This window comes from Vombatus ursinus, unplaced genomic scaffold (genome assembly GCF_900497805.2).
Source record: "Vombatus ursinus unplaced genomic scaffold, bare-nosed wombat genome assembly UNPS02009173.1, whole genome shotgun sequence".
Classification (NCBI taxonomy): domain Eukaryota; kingdom Metazoa; phylum Chordata; class Mammalia; order Diprotodontia; family Vombatidae; genus Vombatus; species Vombatus ursinus.
The window spans coordinates 10,058,015-10,084,942 of record NW_020948951.1 but is presented as its reverse complement, the minus strand read 5'-3'; the positions used below and the strand labels follow the sequence as shown (position 1 = coordinate 10,084,942).

The following is a 26,928-nucleotide window of genomic DNA, read 5'->3' as shown; positions in this document are numbered from 1 at the left end:
AACTAGATAGCTTACATGAAGAGACCAGGTAATCTTGGAAGCTGAAGGTGGCCAATTTGGCTAGACTGGGATGAGAGGAGGGTAGAGACTAGATGAAACACAAACTAGTAGCAACAATACAGAAGAATACAGGAAAAGCATATCCCAAAAGTTTGGATAAGTAAAAATCTCCTAACAAAGAGAAGGTGGTAGAGGAAAAGCTGCACCAAATTAAAATGGATCAGAATGGTCTTCTAGTCTTGCCTGGCTTCTGATTTCATCACAAGTTGTTTTTTCCAATAGTAGGATTGGAGAGACATTTATATTTTCATCCCTCTGATAATTCCCAAATCACTTAACCTAGATAAAATCAAGAACGCATACTATGGCCTGAAGAGTGACAGTGTTACATACAACGATTAAAACTATTACTACATGACACACCATGGTATGGTGGAAGCAACACTCTGACCACACTCCAGAGTCAAAAAACCTACCATCTCTGCAATTTTTAATTGTGCAACATTAAATCACTTAAATTTAGGTCTCAGTTTACTCACTTTTTGAGTAAAATAAGGCAGTGGTAAACTCAATGAGATCTAAGGACCATTAAAATTATTAAAATGCTACGACCCAGCAACAAGATGGAGAACTAGACATTTTCTCTGATCCTCATGACCTCTCAAACCTCTCCAAAATAAAAATTATGCACCAAAGATAAAGCAACTTCAGTTGTCTCCAAGACAAAGGTTCACACACACACACACACACACACACACACACACACACACATCCCATGTGAACTTACACTCACTAAACCCGAGTTCAATCATTACTCTGACCCCACCTCCTTCTTTGCTAATGGCAGTAACCCTGCCTTAGCAGACTCAAATATCTGATACATAGGTTTGCAACAAGATTCAACCCCACACTTCTTTCCAGTGCTGTGAAGACCTTGGCTCTAGGCTACACAGCACCAGGCCATCAAAAGCAAAAGCCTATTGGGGCCTACAAGAGACAGTAAGAATTACAGCAGACAACCCCATAGCATCAACCCAGTAAAGCTCTGAAATACTAGTGCCAGGGTAGACAACCACATGGCACTAGCACAGTAGCTCTCCAAACTGACAGTGCTAGGCCAGAAAACTGAGGAACAGAGGGAGTGGGAGAGGACAACAGGAGGGAGGTACAGCATCCCACTGAGATTGAGGGAAAATACACAGCATCTAACTGGGATCAGTTCTGTCCACTCAAAGCCACTTGGAGCAGAAACCAAGGCTAGTGAACTGTGTGAAATTACCCAACAGGGGAGGAGGCTGCAAGACTTTGAGATCCAGCCCCCAAGGAAAACACCACCAGAGGAGAGAGTCAGAAAATGAAAAACCAGGAAATAATTGGAGGAGGGGGAGGGACTGAAATTACCAAAGATTACAGGAAGAAAATGCAAAGATCTCGAACATAAACAGATAAATCATCAGGAAAAAAACAGTTAACAACAAAAAATAAAGATATGGTCTCTAGATCTAGTAAATGAGCTGCAGCATTTATGAATAAATCCTGTAAAACAAAAGAAAATGATCCAATACTTGATGAGACAGAGGACCCCTGTGGTATTTGAGGAGAACACGGAACCACAACAGGCTGTTCCTATGTGGTTGAAATGAGAAGTATGAGAGCAGGATGTACGGCCTACAAAGCAAAAATAATGGGCAAAATAGAAAACCTAGAATCTGTAATGATGTTGTGTTCAGTCATGTCCAACTCTTTGTGATCTCATTTAGAGTTTTCCTAGCAAAGATACTAGGGTGGTTTGTCATTTCCTTCTTCAGCTCATTTTAAAGATGAGAAAACTGAGGCAAACAGGGTTAAGTGACTCAAGCTAGGTCACTCAGCTAGTAAGTGTCTAAGGCAAGATGTGAACTCAGTAAGATGAGTCTTCCTGACTCCAAGCCTGGCACTCTATCCACTGCACTACCTAGCTGCCACAGAAAAGACAAAAGAGAGAACACTAACTTGGAATGCAAAGCAAAAAAACAGTAACATTAAAAGAAAATAAGCCCACTATGCAAGCAAAGCATACTGATCTCAAAGACAGGATGAAGAAAGAAACCTAAGGATAACAGGTCTCCCAGAAGAACATCACAGGACAATAAACCTTAACACTACAATACAAGAAATAAAAGATGAAAAATGCCCAGAACTTCTGAACACAGAAAATGAAATACTAATTGAAAGGATTCATAGATCACCTACAGAAAAAACCCAGGGCTCCAAACTCCAAGACACATTGTGGTTAAATTGAACAATTCTCCAAGCAATCAGGAGAGAGACCTTAAAATATAAAGGAAAGGAAATTCAAAAAAAGCAGAATTATTCCACACCCACTAGAAAAACATACAGACAATATAAATAATGTGTTCCAAAGAGCAATGAAGCTCAGGAAGCAGCCTAGAGTAACCTACCTTGCAAATCTGAGCCTAATCATAAGTGAAAAATGATGGATTTCAATAATAGAGAGACAAATCAAACATTTTTAGGAAAAGGAGAAATGAAGAGATTACTTGGTAGTCAAACTCCCTCAAAGAACAGAAATTCAGGAGTGAATAAATGCAGCAACCAGACAACAAGACTGACAGCAGTGAGACCAGTAAGAGACTTCTCTCTAAATGTATACAAGGGAACAGAATTAAGGAAAAAGGGAAGTTCAGTAGAGAAAACAATGAAGAAGTAAGACTAGGTCATTATAGACATAACCTGGAGAAACCCTGCCTATAGGTAAATCAATGTTTTTGTGGGACTACATTACAGCATGAGAGATCTCGTACATGAAGATGAGTTGGGTAGAAGGGTAGGGGGGTGGAAGGGGGTGGAGATATGAAGCAGGGCAATAGAATGTGCCAGGGTCAAATCAAGTGATACCAGTGAGGGGAAGGTGACCCCTGTAGTCTCAGAAAGAGAAGTGCCTAAAGGGGAAGGGAGGGGGAGAAGGAAAAGGTAGGGAATGATTAGAAAGTGAGGGAAAGGAAAGAGTCTGCTTTGATGGTGGGAGAAGGTTCCACTGATGAATGCTCCTATGAGTAAAAAAAGATGGTTTATGAAGAAAAATGGAGACCTTGCACCCAGAGTGATCTGAGGGATCTAGTGCTTGAAAAACCTACTCCTCTCAGCTCTGCAAGGGGGCAGTTGGCACTCCTGGGTGCAACTGACACCTGGAGGAAAGAGAGACCCAGGAGGAGACTTTAAGACAAATAGGCAGGAAAGAGTATAGGAGAGGGTATTCAGAGGTTCGCAAAATGGGCAATACTGCCCCCCGGGGAGAGCTAGAACAAACCAGGGAGTACAGTAGCAGCTTCGGGTGCAATTAGGGGACATTAAATAAAAATAAGGGGGTGGTGGAAACATAAGGAAAGAAGACAAGAAAGGAAAATTTTGAAAAACTTCATACATGTTTCATCTGTTGTGTAATTGAGTTGAAGTCATAGTGATTACATTATTTCCAAATAAAAACACAAAATGCAAGTTATAATCTATCAGTGGTCAAGTCCACTGACAGGTCTTAACAAGCAAGTGCTGGCAGGTAAGCAGTCCAACATCCATCGGCAGGGATATGTGAGTATAATGATGAAATATTGTGTCATCAAAATTTCACTGCAAGAAAAAAAAACAAAATTACAATAAATTATTGAATTTAAGATGCATCACTCTCTTAAAAATATGCAAAAAATTAAAAATTATGCAAACTTCAAAAAACAAAAACAATGTTAGAGGGTTAAAAAAACGAGATTTCCAAGGGGTCACTGAATAATTTTTTTTAAAAAGGAGTGGTAGACCAAATAAGTTTGGGAACTTCTGGTATAGATCATTGGTGGACTGCACAATAGAGGACATGGTGGGGCAGGGGGACCATGGGACAGTATCCTCAATAAGGCAACAAAATAAATGTCATTGCTCTGAGAGTGAGCACAATGGAAAAGGGGACTGCATGGGGCAAGCTCTACAAGGCAGTGGCAAAAGCTATCTAGAATGGATACCTTCAAAGTCTTGATGGCATGAGGAATATAGAGAAGAGAGAGAGACCAAATAATTATAGGGATCATGAATAAGAAAACAAGGGTCTAGTGTAGAAAGAAAGAGATGATGGATAATGAAAAGAGTGAAAGAAATCTTTTTTGGAAAGGGGCACAAAAAATGAAATTTTAAAAACTAATGAACAGTATTAGCTGAAGAGGAGAGATGAGGGAATCTATTTGACAGAGGAAAAAAGGAAGGGAAAGAATTATGTGATTAGATAAAAGCAGAAAAGAAAAAGAAACTAATAAGCAAAACCCCAAAGGGAAAGGACTAACAAACAAGGAGGGGATCAGAGGTGAGGGGAAGAATCAATGGGAATAGGGCCACATTAAAAAAGATTAAGGCAAAGTAACTAAAGGACTATATGAACACCACAATATTGTATTTACAGCAGAAGAGGACAAAAAGAAAATCCTAATTTGAAAAAAACCACAAATGTTAAAGACAGATGCAAGGAATATACAAATAATAGCCATTCCCCAATAGATAAGTGGTTAAAGGATACAAGCAAGCAGTTATCAAAGAACTGCAAATTACGAACAACCATATAAAAGAATACTCCAAATCACTAATAAGATAACTACAAATTAAAGCAATCCTGAAGTTTCACTTCCCACCTGCAAACTGGCAAAAATGACAAAAAATGGCAATAGTCCATGTTGGAGAGATAGCACAGGAATACACTGTTGGTGAAGCTGTGAAATAGTGCAACCGTTCTGGAAAGCAGTTTGGAATTAAACAAATAAGGTGACTAAAATGTCCAAACTCTTTTAACCAGAGACCCCATTACTGGGCTTATATTCCAAGAAAGCCATCCGTAATAAGAAAAACCTCATATATACCAAAATAATCATAAAGGCACTTTTTTTGTGATAGCTAAGAATCGGAAACAAAATAAATGTCCATAAATTGGAGAATGGCTAAAAAAATTTATGGTACATGAATATAATGGAATATTGTTATTCTGTAAGAAATTATATGTGATAAATATAGAAAAGCACAGAAAATCTATATGAACTGATGTAGAATGAAGGAAGCAGAGCCAAGAAAACAAATATGAACTGTAATTACAATAATGTAAATGCAAAGAACCACATACCAATTGTAAATGTAACAAAATTGTAAAGACCAAACAGGCTTCCAATGAAGCCTGACAATGAGATGACATCCCAACCCAAGTCCCCAGGTATTATACACTATATGTGTTTTCAGGTTTTTCAATGTAATATTCAGTTGTGATGATTTTTTTTCTTCCTTAAAAAAAAAAATCACTTTTTGTTATATAGCATGGTTCTCTGGGAGGGAGAAGAAAGAGATAACTTGGGATAATTTTGATGATGAAAGAAAAAGAAAGTCAAGTTATTTTTATTTGTTGTTGTTGTTTTTTTTTTTAGGCAATTGGAGTTAAGTGACTTGCCCAAGGTCACACAGCTAATAAGTGTCAAATGTTTGGTCTGAGGCTGGATTTGAACTCAGAACCTCCTGACTTCAGGGCTGGTGGTCTATTAATTGTGCCACCTAGTTGCCGCCAATAGTTATTTTTTAACGACCCAAACAAACATAATGATAATAATAATAATAATAATCCTATGATTCTACACCTGGTGGTTCTTAACCTTTTCTGTGTTTTGGATTCCTTTGGCAGTCTGGAAACCTATGGACCTCTGAATCAGAATAATGTTTTTAAATATATAAAATAAAAGAGGATTACAAAGGAAACCAATGATAAAGAAATCTAGGAAATCAATTACATAGAAATATAGTTGTCAAAATATTTTTTAAAAAACAAATTCATGGAAGCCACAATTAAGAACTCCTGTCCAACTATGCTCTAACCAATATTGCCTAGATAAATAACTTGCAATTAACACTATCTTGAAATTCTAACAAAGGTCTTTTTTTTGACATTTTACATAATAATCTGTTTCTGATGACAGAAAGCCAGGGATGTAACATAGTCTGGTTGTATCAATCAACAATCTGAAAAGCTGAAGAGATCAGAGCAAATATGACAATAGGGCCCACGGATGTTGCATTGGAAAATGAACACTGAGTAACCCCAGACTGAGCACTAACTCAGCACAAAATGAAGTGTGTTTCTTTGCAGGTCAATTCAGAAGATCAAGCATGCTCAAAGCACCCAAATCAACATTTGGTTGGCTACTCTTGAATAGGAAAAGAAAAAAAGAAAAAAAAACCTTTATTGTCTAGGATTTTGCCTACATGGAGCTAGTGCCAGGCCCCAAGTACTAAGATTGCATCATCTTCAAATGTACATGTGCTATGTCAGTATGTTTATGGATTGTGACTTCAAAATTAGAAATAGGCACTTCTAATAATACTTAGTCAAATGAGAGTTGCCACCAGCCATTCTAATTGTAAAAACCTGAAAAAGTTATTAAAACATATGCTTATAAAAGACTTCAGTTCTACCCTAAGAAAATAGCACAGTAAGAGAAGTATTATACTTTCTTAGAACAGGAAACAAAATATTTGTACACTTTTCTTATATAAAAGTCATTTCCTTAATAACCAAGTCTTATAATCAGTTAAGAAACGGTCTTACAGCTTTTTGTGTTTAGCAAAGTTGTTTTTCTTGCCGGGAAAAGAGTACCAAATGAAAATATAGAAGTACCAACAAAATTCTTAGTTCTGAAGTATGGTACAAGTTTACTTTAAAAAATGGGGGAAAACACAAAACATCTACTTAAAAAATAATTGAGAAGTGCCTGAAGTAAATGGAAATTGGAAAAAAACTTTACAACTTACTTTTAAAGGATTAGGCTCTAATAAAGGATGCTTTCCATTTTAGGTTTTGGTCAAGGAATCACACAAGTATTTAACTCATAAGCTGAGGAAAAGCAAATTATTAAATCGCCATCAAGATAAAAAGACTAAAATCAGCTAACATAGTTAAAATATTACACATGGAGTCAAAAGACCTAAATTCACCTCCAGATTCCAACACTTAACATGTTGTAAATACCTTAAAGCTCTATTAAAATGTGAGTAGTTTTTATTAAAGTGAACAAGGGAAAACAAATGGGAAAAAAACTAATGAAACCACTATGTCCTCAAAGCAAAATGCTAACATTAGCATAAAATAAACCTAGTTGTTTACTACTACATGACAAGGGCTACAAAAAGGCAAATATCTAGCTCCATTACTACAGAGAGAAATCAGATTAACTGGCAGATTAATTTAGCCAAAAAATATCCCTAAGAAACCATAATATTTCAAAATTCCATGAAACAGGAGAGTTTACATTTTCTCCAGTCTACTAACCAAGGACAGCCATCTTTAAACTGTCAAATTAGGATTATTTAACTAATCAATAACAATATATGTTGCCATTTTAAAACTATTTTCAACAGGAAGTTTTCCTTGATGGTACAGAGTAAAAGGGAAAAGGTTTTTTGGTTTTGTTTTGTTTTTCAAAGGAAAGCAGAAAAGAAATAAGAAATAAATAAGGAGCTCCCTTTATATTATATATTTCCCCTTATTTATTCCTTTATTCAGTTGTTCCTGCTAATTACAAATATGTCCAAATGTAGAGTAAAAGAACTTCAAGAACTTTAAATTATAAACAATTGCAGTAATATGAACTTACTGAGTTGTATCATTTTGATGTCCAAAGGTAAGAGTGACCATATTGTTTCCTTAACTTGGATCAGACAAAATGTAAATGGTAACATCTCACAATGAGAAAAAAAAAAGATAGGCAGACTCATGTTATCCCTGGTGAAATGGCTTTCTTTATCATCTAGTACATATTCAGAATTCCTAGAAAAGACTTCTGTTCATCATATGCCATATTGTCTTGTGCTGTAGGGGTTACAGTTATAGGAAATAAATGACAAAGCTTCTCCCCACCCCCATTTCTTGGTTCTTGAATTCTGAAAAAACTCTCTGATTAGCAATCACACCCAACTAAAATTGTATAGTGCCCTGGCCAGCCTCCATCATCTAACTACAGGCAATATTTGACCCTAAAGATGATCCACCCAGGGTTGCAACTTAAGATCTGGAACAAATGACTAGCCTAGCAACTTGTAGGCACTGGGGAGATAAAGAATGCTGGTGCAGTTAGCATAACAATACTCTTAGCTAATGATGCTTTCAGTTACTAACTGTCAAGCTGTAATTCTAGTTAACACAAAGACAACCTTAACATCACAGGAGACAGCAAAAGGAATATATACTACTATAACAGGGACACCAAAGCTTAGTGAGAGCAGAAATTGAACATAGCCATTGACCATCTTATTAGATTGATCGTATTATTCTAGCCTGTTCAGGACTTTTCGGATACTGAATAACTGCAAACATATTAACCATCCTTCCCAGCTTAATGTCATCTACAAAACGGACAAGCATGCCATATATGCCTTCGTCCAAGCAACTATATACCATGTTAAACAGAACAGAGCTAAGCACAGATCAGAGTAGCACTCCACAAGAAATTTCCCTCCAGGATGAGATCAAATCATTATTCATCACTCATCACCCTTTGGATTCAACTGTCCTTTCAATTCTCAATCTACACAATCCCAAATGGCTCCCATCCTATGGGCCACAGAACCACAAAGAAGGGAATTTTTACAAAGGGTCCTGGAATTCATAAATAAACAAATATGCCTTCCACATAATTAATATTTCTCACAAATATGCACTACTTAACTTGGATCAGACAAAAATGTAAGTAGTAATTTACTGTTTTTCAAATTTAGGAGACATTTGTGATTAATAAAATACCAATTAAAAGTTTTATTGAATTTTGTCTTCTAGCATACATTTTCTCAAATCAATAAATCCAAGTATCTTTAGGAAGTTTGCAAAAAAAAATGTATTTTCTTTTTTTTCTTTTAGGCAATTGGGGTTAAGTGACTTGCCCAGGGTCACTGAGGCCACATTTGAACTCAGGTCCTCCTGACTCCAAGGGCTGGTACTCTATCCACTGTGTCACCTAGCTGCCCCCCAAAAATGTATTTTCAAATAAGTTTCTGAAACTGGAAAAGATAAGTAACTGTCAATCTAGCCCATATCTCTATATCATCCAAAAGGATATCCTCAGAGACTTTTTTTTAACGACTTATTGAAATCTAAGCAGTTATTCCAATGCATCTATGATCTACCAATCTAGTAACCTGTCAAAAAAGGATGAGCATAGTGTGGATTGCCTTTTTCTTGATGATCACATAACGCTTTCCTTTCCTAAAAGCTCCAAAAACAATCTCTTCAATATTTGTGTTTTGTCATGGGGTAGCCAGGTGGCGAAATGGATAGAGCACCAGCCCTGGAGTCAGGAGGACCTGAGTTCAAATGTGATCTCAGACACATAACACTCACTAGCTATGTGACCCAGAGCAAGTCACTTAACCCCACTGCCTGGCCAAAAAAAGGGAGAGGGGACAGCAGTGGATAGAGCACTGGCCCTGGGGTCAGGAGGACCTGAGTTCAAATTCAGCCTCAGACCAAACACCTGACACTCACTAGCTGTGTGACTCTGGGCAAGTCACTTAACCCCAATTGCCTCACCTAAAAAAACAAAAACTAAACAAAAACAAAAATTTAATTTTATCAAGACTGATTTTAGTAAATAGTTTCAATACAAACATACTTTCATCCAAATATACTTGAACATAGTCTAAATAAATCCATTTAGAATTGAGGGGCTAAAGTAATGCAGACATCTTATCCATACTGTCCTGAGCCCCCTTGTCTTTTCCCCCTTTACTATCAATTGGTGAGCTCATTAGCTCCCATGGGCCCAATTATCTTCCCTATAGGAATGACTTGCAGATATACATCCAGCCTTAACCTCTCTTCTGACCTTCTGTCTCAAACTGGATGTCCCATAGACATCTTAAGACATTTAAACTCAACATGTCTAAAACTGAATGAATTATCTCTTTTCCAAATCCTCCCTTCTTCCTAACTTCCCTATTATTGTCAAGGGCAAAGCTTCAAACAATACATTTACAAATGAATCTATTTGTAAGGAGGGATTTCACATATAAAACAGATCCGTTTCATTCACTATCCAAGGAGATTTAATTTCCTTAAATATCAAAAAGATCTTACACACACACACACATACACACACACACACACCCCTTAAATATATCCAAGAACATGTAACAATGTCAGTAATACAGGAAGATCCTAAGTTTCAATGTTTTCCTGAAGCCAAGAAGTCTTTAAAAGACTAACATTTCCTAAATGAATGACTGTAGTTTGTTAGGAAACTCATCCTACTGAATGTATATGCAATTATCTAATCCATACAGCTCCATATTATGTAAACATACATAAAATCCTCAGCTGTTTCCACCCAAAGATGAATATCAACCTATTAGGCTGTTGACTGAACATTTTTATGATCCCCTAACAGTCAGGTAATGATAAGGTTTAATGAAAGAGAACTTGAATGACTTTGTAGCCTAAGTAAAAAACAAAACCAATCTTAATGCTCACTTCTCTGAGTTTATACATAATTCTAGTGCTGCCCAACTGGTGTGTTGTGAACACATCAATGGTGTACACACTAGTATACAATACTGTTTAACATTTTTATCCATGACTTGGATAAGAGTCCAGTCAGCAACTGGAAGATGACAAAACTGAGATTAACTAACACAGTAGAAAATGGAGTCAAGAACCAAAGAGACCCTAGCACACTGCCTCAGACATAACAGGGACTTAATATTTGCTGAATTAAACCAGGACAGACTAGACTACTGGGCCAAAAGTAATAAGATGACAGTGATAACTACACAATGTAGATTCAAAAAAAATCGACTTAACAGAGCAATGTGGTACAGGCTAAGAAATCAAATGGTGGATCACTGGAATATATTAGGAACACAACACCCAGGAGCAAAGGACCACAGTAACCTAGTGTTTGGCAAACCCAAAGATCCAAGATTTGGGGACAAGAACTCAGTATCTGACAAAAATTGCTGGAAAAACTGGAGAACAGTTTGGCAGAAACTAGGTATAGACCAACATCTCACACTGTATACCAAGATAAAGTCAAAATGGGTACATGATTTAAATATAAAAGATAATACTATAAGCAAATTAGGGGAGCATGGAATTTCTTAACTGTCAGATTTATGGATAAGAAGAATTTATGATCAAATGAGAGCTTTTTTTTTTTAAGGCAATTGGGGTTAAGTGACTTGCCCAGGGTCACACAGCTAGTAAGTATCAAGTGTTTGGTCTGAGGCCGGATTTGAACTCAGGTCCTCCTGACTTCAGGACCAGCGCTCTATCTACTACGCCATCAAGCTGCCCCCAAACAAGAGCAATACAGGATGTAAAGTGGATAATTTTTATTACATTAAATTTAAAAGGTTCTACATGAACAAAATCAATACAGCCAAGATTAGAAGGAAAACAGAAAACTGAGCGGGGAAAGGGTGAGATGCAGCCAGGAATTTTATAACAAGATTCTCTGATAAAGGCCTCATTTCTCAACTACATAAAGAACTGAGTAAAATTCATAAGAATAAAAGTCTTTCCCCAATTGATAAATGGCCCATCAAAGGATAAGAACAGTCAGTTTTCAGACAAGGAAACCAAAGCTATCTATAATCATATGAAAAAAAGACTCTAAATCACTATTGATTAGAGAAATGCAAATTTAAACTACTCTGGGATAACATCTCACACTTATCAGACTGGCTAATATGACATAAGAGGAAAATGGCAAATGTTAGAGGGGATGTGGAAAAATAGGGACACTAATACAACAGGCAGAGTTGTGAATTGATCCAACCATTCTGGAAAGCAATTTGGAACTATGCCCAAAGGGCTATAAAATTGTGCATTGCCTTTGACCAAGCGGTATCATTACTAGGTCTGCAGCCCAAAGAGATTTAAAAAAAAAAAAAGAAAAAGGACTTATATGTTCAAAAACATAGTAGCTCTTTTTATGGTGGCAAAGATTTGGAAATTGAGGGCATGCCCATCAATTGGGGAATGGCTGAATAAATTGTGGCATATGATTGTGATGGAATACTACTGTGCTGTAAGAAATTATGAGCAGGATGCTTTCAGAAAAACCTGGTAAGAATTACATGAATCAATGCAAAGTGAAATGAGCAAAATCAGAACATTGTACGCAATAATAGCAATACTGTATGATGATCAACTATGAATAACTTAGCTATTCTCAGCAATAAAATGATCCAAGACTGAAGGACTTATGATGAAAAATGCTATCCATCTCCAGAAAAAGAAATTATAAGAGTCTGAATACAGGTTGAAACATACCTTTTTTTTACATTATTATTCTTGGCTTTTTTGGTTTGCATCTTCCTTTGTAATAAGGCTAAAACAGAAATGTTTTGCATTACTATACACATATAATCTATATCAAATTGCCTTCTCAATGAGGAGGGAGGGGAGAGAGGGAAGGAAAGAATATGGAACTCAAAATTATTTTAAAAAACAAAATGTTAAGAATTTTATTTTTCATATAATTGAAAATAAAATGAAAATGAAAAATAAAATTAAAATTGAATGGTTTAAAAAAAATCAACTTCAAATGTACAAGATGGCCAAGTAGCATTTCATGTTAAAAAGACCCAGGATCTTAAAGGAAAGCAGGGATTCTGAAAGGCAACGATGAGAAAGGAGTATATTCCAGGCATGGCTGGCAGTGAGTACAAAGACATCAAGCATCACGTATATGAATAGCAAACAGGGCAGTATAACTAAATCAAAGTGTGCATGGGGGTGGGGGGTTAATATGTAAAAAGGTTGGAATGGTAGGAAGGGGACAGGTTGTAAAGTAATAATAGTAATAAGAAGCCACTAAAATTTATTGAACTCTGGAGGAACACAGACAAGTGCTGAGATTCTTCAGTAGCTATACGGAGGATGGATTGGAATGAGAAGATCTGAGTTAAAGAATACCAAACGAGACATTGCTACAATAGTACAAGTAAGAGGAAATAAAAGCTTGCATTAGAGTGGTGGCTATGTGAGAGGTGATGTTGCAAAGATAGAAAAGACAATATTTGGCAAGTGACTAGACATCTGGCAATAACCAGGGTGAGTTGGAAACAGGATTCAAGAGTTAAAGCAATGCTGAGAACCCAAATTGATCGGAGTATATAGTTACAGCCTTGACAGTGATAGGGAAGTTCAAAAGAGGAACAGGACTTTAGGGGAAAGATGGTTGAGTTTTATGCATGTTGAGTCTGAGATGACCTGATCAAAGTATTTAAGGGTTGTAACATGGAAGAAACATTAGACTTGTCCTACTTGGTTGGCACCAGGGTTAAGAACAAGGAACAAGTTACAAAGAAGAAAATTTAGGCTTTATGTAAGGAAAAATTTGAAAGTGGAAAAGGCTTCCTTAGCAGGCAGTGAATTTTCTCTCAGTGGAAGTATTCAAGAAATGCCTGGATGACCCTTTGTTGGTATAATGTAGAACAGATTCTTGTGCAGTTATAGGTTAGGCTATACAGACTCCTATGGTCTCTTGCTATTCTAAAGATTTTTTTGTGACAAGTCATGCTCTAGTCAAAGATTCACCTCTGGCTTCTTTTGTGTTGCTTCTCCCTGAATATTCTATACCTTACTTCCTCCTGATTAATAACAAATAAATAAGCATTTATCAAGTACCTACTACTACTACTACTACTACTACTACTACTATTATTACTACTATTCCCTCCAAAGTTACTAACTGATCTCTTAACTGCCAAATTAAATGGCCTTTTTCCAGTCCTCATACATCTAGACCTCTCTGCAAGTCTTTAACACTGTTGATCATCTTCTTCTGCTTGATACTCTCTTCTAGGTTTCCATGACACAGCTCTCTCCTGTAACTTGTATATCTCAAATAGAGAGAATTTTTAAATTGTTGAACTACATGAAGCCATATCCTCCGCCCCCTTTAAAAAAGCCTAGACATTATATTTCAAGAAATTGGGAAAATGCTCAGATGTCTTAAGAACTAGAGGGTAAAGTAGAAGTAGAAAGAATCCACTAGTTATCTTCTGAAACTCCAAAATGAACACTCCCAGGAACACATATAGCCAATGAAACATTACCAGAGCTTCTAGGTAAAAGAAAAAAAAAATACTACAAGCAACCAGAAAGAATTAATTCAAGTTCCAAGGTGCCATAGACAAGATCACACAAGATTTAGTGGCCACCACCAAAAAGGAGTGGAGAGCTTCAAATACAATATTCCACGAGGTAAAAGGATACAGGCTTACAATCAAGAATAATTTATCCAGTAAAACAAACTATAATCCTACAGGTGGAAAAAATGGACATTTAACAAAATAAGACAACTTCTAAGCATTCCTGATGAAAAGACCAAAGTTAAGCAGAAACTTTGAAATACAAAAATGAGAGTCAATTATGAGAAGCAGGTGGAGGGAAATACACAATTACAGATGAAAATTATGAATGTGAATGGGACACATTCATCCATAAAATGAAAAGAATATAGTAGGTGGCCCAGAAAACAGAAGACTGGCAAAGATAACAAAAGAGGAGAACGAAAAGTTGGTAAGTCTGTGGGAAAATATCCATTGGGGTAGTTGTGAATTAGGTCCAACAATTCTGGAAAGCAATTTGAACTTACATCTGTAAAGTTAACTAAATCGAGCATACCTTTGATCCAGCTATTCTATTATTAGGCCCATATGCCTGCCCCCCCAATCAAATAAAGATGAAAATGATCTATATGTGCAAAATACCTTTAACAGTTCCTTCTGTGGTAACCAAAAATTGTAAATTAAGATGCTGTCTTCTTATTTAAGAATGGGTAGATAAATGTGGTATATGAACGTAATGTAGTAATTACTGGGCCTTAATGAACTGTAAAATATACAGTTAACAAGCATTTATATATTAAGGATATACTCTTAATCCTGTGTACCAGGCACTGTGCTAATCAAGGGTACATACACGATAAATTAGAGATAATCAAAAGAGGGAAGATAATCAAAAGTAGCATTAAGGTGGATCAGGAAAGGCATCTTGCAAAAGGTGGGGTTTTAGCTGGGACTTGAAGGAAGCCAAGAAAATCAGGGAGCAGAAATGAGGAGATAGATTATTCTAGGTACAGGACATCAAGTGAAAATGCTTCAAGTTGGTAAACAAAAACGTCTTTTGCAAAGAACAAGAAGGCTAGTGTCACTGGATCACAAAATACCTGGGGGATGGCAGGGCAGCCAGGTGTCAGAAAGCTGGAAGGGTGGAGGAACAAAGTTATAAAGGGCTTTGCCAAACGGAGTACTTCATATTTGATCCTGCAAGTTGTAGAGAGCTACTGGAGTTTACCTGGGGGGAGGAAGGAGAGGTTTGCACACATGAGCAGAGAAAAATCAATTTGGCAGCTGAGTCAAAGATGGATTGAAGTGGGGAAAGACTTGAAACAGGGAGATCAATTAGAAGGCTATTTCAACGATGAGAATTGATGAGGACTTACACCAGGGTGGTGGCAGTGTCAAAAAAGAGAACACGGAACATATAAGAATACTATGAAGGACTGAAGTGACAGGACTTGACAACATATTGGAAATGTGGGATGAGAGTAAAGAGTCAAGGATGACATCTAGGTTTCAAGCCTGTATGACTGGCCTTCTACAGTAATGGTAAAGTTAGGAAGAACAGGGAGGACCCAGACAGACAAATAACAAGTTCTGTTTTGGACATGTTGAGTTTAAGATGTTTATGATATAGACAGCTGAAGATGAAAGACGTTTGTTTTGGTAAAATATAAGACAAAGTTTTCAGTTGAGGGAAAAGGGAAGAGAAGCAATGGAAGGTTTAAGGAGGGATGAAAAGATGTGGAAAAGCCATTTTGTTAAATGAGATAATGAATCAATGAGGTATAGAAAGATTGCCTAGCACTGCAGCAGTGAGGGCCAGTTGAAATTATATAACCTCAATTTGTGATGGATCCAGTAAGCATGGTTTTGTGATTTTTCTCCAGCTTCATTCAACAGCACATGAGTGAGACAGAAGACAGTAGATGGTGGGAATAACCCATGGCTGAGGATTGTTAGGGCAAGATCAACAACAGAATAAAAGGACAAAGAATCTGAGAGTAAAGTTGAACTGGTTTAACAATAGTTCAGAATGGAGAAGGGAGGCAAGTATAATGAGTGCAGGTGTAAAGTCCTTGGGAAAAAACTGAGGAGTGGAGCAATTGGAACTGACCAAGAAGATGGTTTGAGGTTACAAGGTTTAATGACAACAGACTGATCAGATAAGGGTATTTCAGAGTTTATAATCAAAGATATAGAACAATTGTGAGTGAAAGAAACATCAAGGTATGACTATCTGTGTGTAGCTGAGGGAGTGAAAAAGTAGATCATGGGAAATGAGTAAGTTGAAGAACTGGGAGGTAAGGGTATGTGAGGAAGTATTAATGTGTGTGTTGGAAGCTCCTTAGAATGAAGGTCTGCAAGTCAATAAACATCTAACGAATGCCGAGTATGTGCCAGGCACTGTGGGGATACAAAAAACACAGTCCTGTCCTCAAGGAGTTCACAATCTAATGGAGGAAAACAACACACAAAAGCAAACTGAAAAGCAGAGGTGGAAGGAGGAGAAGGTTCCTGATTCAGGAGTATAGTGGAGAAGTCAGTCAGAAAAGTCCCAAAGCAGAGGAGCCCACTAAGAAATGAGATATCTGAGCTGAGCTCTTTGCTTAAATGGAGGTTGGAGTTCATGACTCCACTCTCCTATCAGAGAGGCAGAGTATAGTTCTGGGAGTGAGGGCAGGAGTTAGAAAGTAAAGAGAGCCACACACTGTACTCACTGAAGAAAGAAGAGGGCTGACGTAGAGTTTAGTAAATAAAAGCTAACAACTGTGACTGAGTGACAGATATGAACTGAATGAACCTCCAAGAGGAAACGTTATTGAGTGGTGGTAGAGGAAGATCCTGGAAGTGACAATGGGGAGGAAGGAGTATTACAACTCCCCGGCATTAACCAGTGAGTTGGGAGGTATGAGTTAAAGTGCCTCTTTCTTCTTTGCCTATTCTAATACCTTCAATTTTTCTTCTCTTACTGCTAAAGCTAATGTTTCCAGTACGATACTGAACAACAGTGGTGATAATGGACATCCTTGTTTCACCCCTGATCTTACTGGAAATGCTTCCAGCTTATCCCCATTACATATGATGCTTGCTGAAGGTTTTAGATTTTACTTATTTTAAGGAAGACTCCATTTATTTCTATGCTCTCTAATGTTTTTAATAGGAATGGGTGTTGTATTTTGTCAAAAGCTTTTTCTGCATCTATTGAGATGACCACGTTGTTTGTTAGTTTTGTTGTTGACATGATCAATTATGCTAATAGTTTTCCTAATACTGAACCAGCCCTGCATTCCTGGTATTATTCTTGTGATAAGTTGCTGTAATCTGTTTGCTAATATTTTATTTAAAATTTTTGCATCTATATTCATTAGGGAAATTAGTCTATAATTTTCTTTCTCTGTTTTGACTCTTCTTGGTTTAGGTATCAGCACCACATTTTTATCATAGAAAGAATCTGGTAAGACTCCTTCTTCAACTACTTCCCCAAATAGTCTATATAGTATTGGAATTAATTGTTCTTTACATGTTTGATAGAATTTGCTTGTAAATCCTGACCCTGAAGATTTTTTCCTAGTGAGTTCATCAATGGTTTATTCAATTTCTTTTTCTGAGATGGGGTTATTTAAGTATTTTACTTCCTCTTCTGTTAATCTGGGCAATTTATATTTTTTTAAATATTCATCTACTTCACTAAGATTGTCAAATTTATTGACATACAGTTGGGCAAAATAGTTCCTAATTATTGTTCTAATTTCCTCTTCCTTGATGGCAGATTCATCCTTTTCATTTTTGATACTGGCAATTTGGTTTTCTTCTTTCTTTTTTTTAATTAAATTAACCAAAGGTTTATCTATTTTACTGTTTGTTTTTTTTTATACAACCAGTTCTTAGTTTTATTTATTAGTTCAATAGTTTTCTTAATTTCAATTTTATTCATTTCTCCTTCGGTTTTCCACATTTCTAATTTGGTGTTTGAGGATTTTTAATTTGTTGTTTTTCTAGTTCTTTTAATTGTATGCCCAATTCATTGATCTCCTCTTTTTCTATTTTATTCATGTAAGCATTTAGCGATACAAAATTTTCCCTAAGAACTGCTTTCACTGCATCCCTTAAGTGTTGGTATATTGTCTCACTATTGTCATTCTCTTGAATGAAGTTATTGATTGTTTCTATGATTTGTTGTTTGACCCATTCATTTTTTAGGATTAGATTATTTAGTTTCCAATTAATTTTTAGTCTATCTTTCCTTGGCCCTTTGTTACATATAATTTTAATTGCATCATGATCTGAAAAAGATCCATTTAATATTTCTGCCTTTCTGCACTGGATTGTGAGGTTTTTATGCCCTAGTATATGGTCAATTTTTGTGTATGTGCCATGTACCGCTGAGAAAAAAGTATATTCCTTTCTATCCCCATTCAATTTTCTCCAGAGGTTTATCTAAAGTGCCTCTTTCAAGATTCAACTCAGGTATATGGCCTTTCCTGTCCTGCCTCAAAGATATTACTGCCTTCCCCTATAAGGTTACTTTTAATTAACTTTGTATATGTTTTGTATATACCTACATATATGCATGTCTCCCCAGGTAGGATATAAGCTCCTTGAGGAGAGGAACCATTTTACTTAGGCCTTTGACTTGTGTCTGGCACAAAGCAGGTACTTAATAAATGTTATTTGATTATTGTGGTATTGAGGGCTTATGGACAAAAGAAATGTGGAGAATGTTCAAGTCATTTGAAGATGATTTAAAAGATAAGAGAGTAAGACTGAGAGTCCAAATGAGGGTATATATCAAAAAATTTTAAGTCAATATGAATTCATGATTGTATTTCACTCGCTTAGAAACAGGAGTGGAACAAACAACTAACAATATGATTAGAAAACTAGAAAGAGTCAAAAAAGTAAGGGATTCAAAGGTGGAGGAGGCAGTATTAGGGACACTAATGTAATGCTGGTAGAGTTATGAATTTATCCAACCATTCTGGAAAGCAATTTGGAACTATGGCCAAAGGGCTACAAACTGTGCATTCCCTTTGACCAAGCAGTGTCACTATTGGTCTGTAGGAGAGAGCGAGAGAGAGAGAGAGGGCGAGGGAGAGAGGGAGAGAAAGAGAGAAAGAGAGAGAGAGAGAGGAAGGAAGAAAGAAAGAAACAAAGAAAGAAAGAAAAAAAGAAAGAGGACTTATATGTTCAAAAATATTTATAGCAGCTCTTTTTATGGTGGCAAAGATTTGGAAATTGAGGGCATGCCCAATCAACTGGGGAATGGCTGAACAAGTTGTGGTATATGATTGTGATGGAATACTACTGTGCTGCAAGAAATTATGAACAGGACGCTTTCAGAAAAACCTGGTAAGACTTACATGAACTGATGCTAAGTGAAGCGAGCAGAACCAGGAGAACTTTGTACACAGTTAACAGCAACATTGTATGATGATCAACTGTGAATGACTCGGCTATTCTCAGCAATAAAATGACCCAAGACCAAAGGACTTATGATGAAAAATACTATCCACCTCCAGGGAAAGAATTGATAGAGTCTGAGTATGTAGCACTTTTTTACCTTCTTTATTTTTCTTGTTGTTGTCATTGTTGTTGTTTTTTTGGGTGGGTGGGTGGGTCGGTCTGTATTTTCTTTCACAACATAACTAATATGGAAATGTTTTGCATTACTGCACATATATAACCTACATCTAAGTATCTGCCTTCTCAATGACAGGGCAGGAGAGAAAGGTTGAGAGAGAATTTGGAACTCAAAAGTTTTAAAAAAACAAATGTTAAAAACTGTTTTTACATTTAATTGGAAAAAAATAAAAGATTTAAAAAAAAAGGTCTAGGGAGTAAAGGGAGGGTAGAAGGGCCAGCAGCACCAGGCAAAAAGTAGAACTGGACTAGATATCATAACAAAATTAAAGCATTTCAGAGGAAGAAAGTGTTACTGACATCAGAAGCCATTTAGTCTAACCAGTATCTGGTCAAGAATACCTTCTACAGTCAATACTAGTGGTCAACCAACTTTATCTCAAAAACTTCCACTTGTAGACAGCTCTAATTAGTAAAGTTTTCCTAACAGCAAGGTAAAATCTTTCTTTTTTTATGTAACTTCCATTCAAGAGGTTGAAAGAGTTGAAGATTATGAAGACAGGGTGTTATAAGAGGCATGAATTTGAATACTGAAGTCTCTGAACACAAAAGTGGTAAGAAAGACATACTTGATTCAGCTAAGAAGGTAGGAGTATTCCATCGAGAAAGGGCAGTTGACATGAACAAAGATTGAGAGAAGAGTAGCATAGCTCAGACGGCATAAACTTCAATAAGAGATTGTTGAATGGTTGGAATGGCAAAGCAAGAGTTTATAAGTAACAGTCAAGAGCAATCATAGAGAATTCACCTATAGGCATAGAGAGGTAAAGAATGGGAAAAAGAACAACCAGTACTAGAGATGATAGTTAGAAAAGTAGAATCTTCATGGAAAAGCCAGGTTTCATTTAATAAGAGGCAATAGAATGAGTGTAAGCTTGGGGCTACAAAAAGAGGCAAAAGACAGTCCCTGCCCTCAAGGAGCTCACAATCTAATGGGAAAGACAATATACAAATATATAAAAAGAAAGCTACATACAGGATAAACAGGAAATAATTAAGGGGGAAGCATAGGTACTAGAATTAAGAGAGATTGGGAAAGGTTGCCTGTAAAAAGATGGGATTTTAGTCAGGACTTAAAGGAACCAGGGAGATCAACAGTTGAAATCGAGGAGGGAGAGTGGGTGTTCCAGGGATGAGGGACAACCAGAGAGTGCCAGGAGTGGAGAGATGGAATCAAGATCAAAAAGTATGTGTCAGGGAAAGGTGGATGACAACTGAAAAGACAGAAGAGGGCTAGGTTATGAAGGGCTTTGAATGCCAGAAAGAACATTTTGTATTTGATCCTGGAGATGATAGGAAACCATTGGAGTTTATAGAGTAGCGGAGTGAGATGGTCTGACCTGCACTTTAGGAAGATCACTTTGGATTGGATTGGAGTGGGGAAGAGACTGGAGGGAGGCAGACTCATATGCAGGCAATTACAATTATCCAGGCATAAGGTGAGAGGAGTCTGCACTATGATGGTGCCGGTGATAGTGGAGAAGGGGCATATATGAAAGACATTGCTGAGGTAGAATCGGCAGGATTTGATAACAATCTTGAACATGGGGGTGAGTGACAGTGAGGAATCCAAAATAACTCCTAGGTTTCCAGCCTGAGGGAAGGACTGGGAAAATGGTGTCACCCTCTACAGTGATAGGGATGGTGTGAGGTAGGGAAGGGTTTAGGGAGAAAGATAATGAGTTCTGTTTTGGAAAAGTTGAGTTTAAGATGTCTATTGGACATCTAGTTTAAGATGTCTAAAAGGAAATTGGAGAGGTGAGACTGGAGGCCAGCAGAAAGGGTAGAACAGGATAGGTAGATTTGAGAATCTTCAGCACAGAGATGTAATTAAATCAAAGGGAGCTGAGGAGATGACCAAGTGAAGTAGTATAGATGGAGAAGAGAAAAGGGCCCACAACAGAATCCTGAGGAACACCTACATTCAGAGGAAGTGATATGGATGAGGATCCAGCAAATAAACTGAAAAAACAAAGACAACAGGTAAGAGAACCAGGAGAGAGTGGTGTACAGAAAAGCTAAAGAAAAGAGAGTATCAAGGAGGACAGGGTGATCAACAGTGTAAAGCTGCAAAGAGGTTGAACAGAATGAAGATTGAGAAAAGGCCATTGGATTTGCCAACTAAATTAACACTAGTACTTTCTTTCCTTTCTCAATTTTCTCCAATTTTTCCTTCATATATCTTGTTAGTACCATAGCTGTACGCAAGGACTCTCAATCATTAAGACTCATTAAGCTCTCCTTGAGAGCAGGAACTGGTTTTTTTTGCCATTCTTTGTATCCCCAGAGCTTAACCATGTGCCTACCACATAGTGGTGCTTAATAAATGCTTACTGATTTGACTCTCCTCCTTCCCGCCAGTCTATCCTGACTACCTCCACATTAATGTTCCTAAAATACTAGTGGCTATAACTTGCCTCACTTAAAAATTTTCAAAGTTTGAAGCAGCTAGGTGGCGCAGTAGATAGAGCTCCAACCCTGGAGTCAGGAGGAGGACTTGAGTTCAAATCCGGTCTCAGACACTTAACACTTAGTAGTTGTGTGACCCTGGGCAAATCACTTAACCCCGTTCACCTCACCAAAAAGCAAAAAAAAAACAAAAACAAAAAACAAACCCCCAAAAAACCCAAAATTCTACAAGATAAAATCCAAACGTCTAAGGCCCTCCACAATTTTGCCTTATATCATTTGTCCCCACTATTCCTCAAAACAAATACACTCATGTCTTCACAGAAGGTATATATCCTCATTATCCCAAAGATACATTACATACTCATTAAGTCCTCCACCTTAATAATAGCTAATATTTATACAGTTCTTACTATGTTCCAGGCACTGTGTTAATCACTTTATAATTATCTCATTTGATCCTCTCAACAACCTAGGTCGGTGTGCTACTATTATCTCCATTTTATAGATAAGGAAACTGAGGCAAACAGAGGCTAAGTGATTTGCCAAGAGTCACACAACTATTAACTATATAAAGCTGGGTTTGAAAACTCTCCACCTGAAAAAATGCCTTCCTTTTTTCCACCTAATTATTTGTACTTTACAGTGTGTGTCAAATCCCAATTTTCCAAAAATATTCCAGTCCCCATTGATCCCCCCACCCCTCCAGCCCTGATAAGTCTCTAATAGTGGTTTCTAAGCTTTTCTGATCATGCACCTTCAAAATGTTTACCCTTAATGCAGTTTTAAGTTTTAGTAGCTTAAAAGTGCACTAAGTTTAAGAACACCCTGTATTATTTATAAAAGATCATATACAACTCTACTAAGGGAAGCTAGGTGGAGAAGTGGATACAGTGCCAGGCCTGAAGTCAGAAAAACTCATCTTCCTCAAACCAAATCCAGTCCTCAAACAATTACTAGCTGCATGACCTTGGGCAAGTCTCTTAATCCTGTTTGCCTCAGTTCCTCATCTGTAAAATGAGCCGCAGAAGAAAACAGCAAACCGCTCCAGTATCTCTGTCAAGAAAACCCCAAAATGGAGTTACAAAGAGTTGGACATGACTGAAACGACTGAACAACACTTATGATTATGTTCATTACAAAGCTTAGACAAAAAAAATAAATTTAAAAGGATGAGATAAAAATGAAATAGTACTTGATTCTGGATTCAAAAAGGAGACAACAAAATATACTGAGTAGGTGAGCAATATGGTGAAAACCTGTTCTTTACAAAAAAATCATTTTGTCAGCTGTGTAGAGGATAAGACTGGAATTCTAGAGACTTGAAGGAGAGAAATAAATTATCCATCAGACCAGTTAAGAAATGATCAGGGCCTGAACTAGGGCATATCACCTAGGAGTTACCTGTGTGAATACAGATAGGAGACAGATGTGAGAGAAGTGGATAACTAGTTTCTGAGTATGTTAAGGTAGAGATTCTTTTGGTGAAGAGTTTAGACTAGATGGACACTACACACTTCCGACTCTCAAATTTTGTTATTCTATAAGATGTGGAGGTAGAATCAACAAGATTTGACAATAGTTGGTTATATATACATAGGTGAGAGAAAATGAGGAATCAAAGACAATGAAGAAGCTGTGAAAACATGGGTGACTGAAAAGATGATGGTACCCTTGACAACAATGGGGAAGTTTGGAGATGAGTTGGTTTGGAAAGATAGAATACTTGGAACACAAATTATAACCCACTCATGCCTGCTCACTCTGTGTGACTTATTCTATCTGAAAAGTGTTAAAATGAGATGTAGTTCTTATTCACTATTCATTATCCCTAGGTAGGTAGCCTACTCTCCAAGAGACGCCTGCTACAACCATAGAGGTAGGCAGTCTGAGAGCCAAGGGTATATGAAGCTGTGTTGAGGGTGGTTTGCTGATTTCTCATCTTTCTTCTCATCACAAAAGGCCAGGATCTCTAGGCCTCTGTCATCTCTAGGATGATAAATGTCCCCATTATGGAAACCAATGGTCACTTTGGCATTTAATCACAAAATCATAAAACTTCACAATTTCACTATTTCAGATATGTTCGTGTCTCGGTTTGATTGTAAGCTCTTTGAATTTAATATTGCATCTGCTATTACTTATATAGTAGTAGTATTAGCAGATCGAATTGTTCTATCACTTTAAGGTTCGCAAAGCTCTTTCCTCACAGCAATCCACTGAATAAGTGAAAAACCATTTATTAAGCCCTTACAAGGGCTAAACACTGGTTGAGCATTGGGAATACAAAGAGAAAAATCAAGCCAGTTCCTGCTCTCAAGAAGCAATCTAATTTGGGGAAACAACACATAGAATAAAGTTAAAATGCAAAGGATAGAAAGGTCCCACAAGTCCTTAAGGGTGCAGGAGGGATATCAAGGCTCAGGGGCTCGTCAGCCACTTATTAGGTGTCCCAACCCCATACGGGCTTGCAACACACAGTTTAAGAGGTGCTGGGGGGCAGCAAGGTGGCACAGTGATAGAGCACTGGCCCTGGAGTCAGGAGGACCTAAGTTCAAATTTGGCCTCAGACACATAACACTCACTAGCTGTGTGACTCTGAGCAAGTCACTTAACCCCAGTTGCAGGGGTCTCAAGTGGAAAAAGTTTAAGAAGCCCTGAGTTAGATGATAGTGGAAAGGGTATGGGGTGGAGATGGACAGAAATGAAGAGAAAAATAGCACCTACCTCCCAGGGTTGTTGTGAGGTAAGTTTTGTAAAGTATTTTTTAAACCTTAAAGAGGTATATAAATGCTAGCTATTATATCACCATCATCATCAGGTCCTCGAGGCAAGGCAGATGGTAAATTGAAGGATCTTAGGCCACAGGGCAGATGTTAAGGCTTGATGGCCCCTCTATCTCACTGGAAGAAATCAAGTTGGTGACTCCTATCTTACCCAAGCCATGTGAGAAGTTAAAGCAGGTTGGATGGGCTCTGGGTGGTTTGGTCCAGACTGAATCTAAACTTCACAGAACAAATCCCCTTGATAAAAGGATTTGTTCTGTAAAACTTGGACTCCGTCAAAAGGCTGTACCCAAGGACCTAGAAGGCCTAAGTCCTAAACCTAGCTTCTAATTCAGTCTGCCCATCAGTTATGTGACCCTGAGTAAGTGACTTAAGCAATGTGAGATGCATGCTAGATATATTTATAATAGTAAAATAATAGCTGAATCAACAAGAAATGATGAGGAGCATGTCCTGACCCAGAAGAGCTACTACCCCCTGTACCCTTCCTTCGAGAAGATAAGCACTGACTACGAACATATCTATTGTCACGCTCAGCTTCCAGTCACGCCAGACATCTTCATCATTCCCTCTGACCTGACATACTTTGTGAAGGACATCTTGGGTTGTGTCTGCATGAACCCCGGGTGCTTCCCCAAGGGGCAAGTGGGGGGGCACCTGTACATCACTACATCAGCAGGCAGGCCGCCAATGGCTGTGGGGGGAAGAGCCCATACACAGTGGCCCAGGTGGTCAAGATCTGATGCCCACCTCTCCCCTCCCTCCTCGAGTCTGGCCTCAAGAACACTGGCGTGAGGCCCCAGCCACCGAAGGCACTAGAGGCCAGTGGCTGCCCTCTGGCAGGCGTGAGACCCCAGCAGCACCTTTGGCTCTGGAGGAAGAAACAGCCCCTTCCCCCAAATATGTACACATGGTTCACCACCCAACCAAGTGGGAACGTAATCACTATATTTGGAGAAAGACGGGGGTGTTTTCTACATGGAACAAAAACGTTTGTAAAAATTAAATTTCTTTACAATCCAGAAAAAAAAAGAAATGATGAGGCAAGCAGACTTCAGAAAAACCTGGAAAGACTTGTATAGACTGATGCTGAGCGAAGTAAGCATAACCAGGAGAACGTTGCACACAGTGACAGCCATGTTGTGTGATGACTAACTTTGATAAGACTTAGCTCTTCTCAGCAATGCAAGGATCTAAGACATCTCCAAAAGTCTCATGATGGAAAATGCTATCCACAACCAGAGAAAGAACTATGGAGTTTGAATATAGATCAAAGCATATTATTTGCTTCTTTTTTTCTTCTGTTTTGTTTTGTTTCTTCTTTCTTATGCTTCCTCCCATTGGTTCTAATTCTTCTATACTACATGACTAATGAAAAAATATGTCTAATGGGAATGTATATGTAAAGCCTATATCAGACTGTTCACTAGGAAGGCGGAGAGGGAGGTGGAGAAAATTTAAAACTCAAAAGCTTATGGATGGGGCAGCTAGGTGGCAAAGTGGATAAAGCTCTGGCCTTGGAATCAGGAGGACCTGAGTTCAAATCCGATCTCAGACACTTGACACTAGCTGTGTGACCCTGGGCAAGTCGCTGCCTCACCTAAATAAATGAATAAATGAATGAATGAATGAATGAATGAATGAACAAACAAACATTAAAAAAATAGCTTATGGAGGTGAATGTTGAAAACTAAAAATAAATTTTAAAAAAATTTAAAAATAAAAAAGAAATAATTTTAAAATTATTAAAATTAGCTAAGAAATGTATCTGGGCATAAATTTGCATGCAACTCATATACATATAACTACAAAACACTTAAGAGAAATAAAAGCCTTAAATTAAAAAAAAAAGGAATGTTATAAAAAAAAAAGAACATAAGCTTGCTGAGGATCCAGATTATTTTTTCTTTTTTCCCCCCAGCACCTTAGGCACAATACCTTGAAAATGGCAGCACCTCAA

At 37.5% G+C, this 26,928-nt stretch overlaps 1 protein-coding gene and 1 pseudogene across 3 annotated transcripts in view; one reads left to right on the top strand and one right to left on the bottom strand.

The window, feature by feature from the left end:
- Positions 1 to 25,763, top strand: part of LOC114035025 — a 56,918-nt pseudogene extending 31,155 nt beyond the window's left edge.
- The window catches only part of GATAD2A (GATA zinc finger domain containing 2A), a 229,003-nt gene that overhangs the window by 169,026 nt on the left and 33,049 nt on the right, over positions 1 to 26,928 (bottom strand). The window lies entirely within an intron of this gene.